This window comes from Carlito syrichta, unplaced genomic scaffold (genome assembly GCF_000164805.1).
Source record: "Carlito syrichta isolate Samal-C Ts95f unplaced genomic scaffold, Tarsius_syrichta-2.0.1 Scaffold143465, whole genome shotgun sequence".
In the NCBI taxonomy this organism is placed as follows: Eukaryota; Metazoa; Chordata; class Mammalia; order Primates; family Tarsiidae; genus Carlito; species Carlito syrichta.
The window spans coordinates 1-785 of NW_007087561.1; positions in this window are offsets into that span (position 1 = coordinate 1).

Genomic DNA, 785 nt, shown 5'->3' on the forward strand with positions numbered 1-785 from the left:
GCCAGCGGCGACGTCCCCAGACGCCAGGGCCGCTTCCTGGGAGAGAAGATCGCGGCCGGCCAGGCGCGAGGTGACTGCGTGGAAGAGGAGGACGCAGCAGCGAGGTCTCCGGACTCTGCCTTCTCTTAGGGGCGGGACACCGGTCTCCTCCCGTCGTCTTTTCTTGCTGGCATGCGGTTGTTCAGGGGGGTTGTGACCACAGCCTCAGGCGGTCCACGACCAGCTCGCCACGCTGCTCTGCAAAAACGGAAAGATCGAATGAAAACCCGTGCCAAGACAGACTCGAAATTTCTCGGATGCTGGAGAGCGCGGGTCTTGCAAAGTAGCTTTGTTCCAGGCGACAGACTGTGCACATAGAACCTTGGTACAGCCTCAAGTGACTCTGTCCAGACCGCGACCCATTTGAAGGTGGAACGTGGGAACTTCCTGCTCCGCAGTGGCGCACACAACTCCTTGGTCTCACTGAGGGAGGGCCCTGTCTGCTTCCTTGGTCAGCGTATGTGGGTCCGTGGACAAGCCCTAAACTGTGTCTGTTTAGGAACCTGTTTTATACGCCTCCAACCCTCTCTCCGTCTTTTTTGTTGGTTTTTTGGGGGGAGGGGTATATTTTTATTTTATTAATGAAAGCTTATTTATTTACTTATTGTAGAGACGAGGTCTCACCATGTTGCCCAGGCTGGCCTCGACCCCACGGGGCTCAGACAATCCTATCACCTTTGCTTCCCAGAGTGCTGGGATCACAGGCTTGAGTCACTACGCCCGGCCTTTTATTTTTGTTTTTTGTC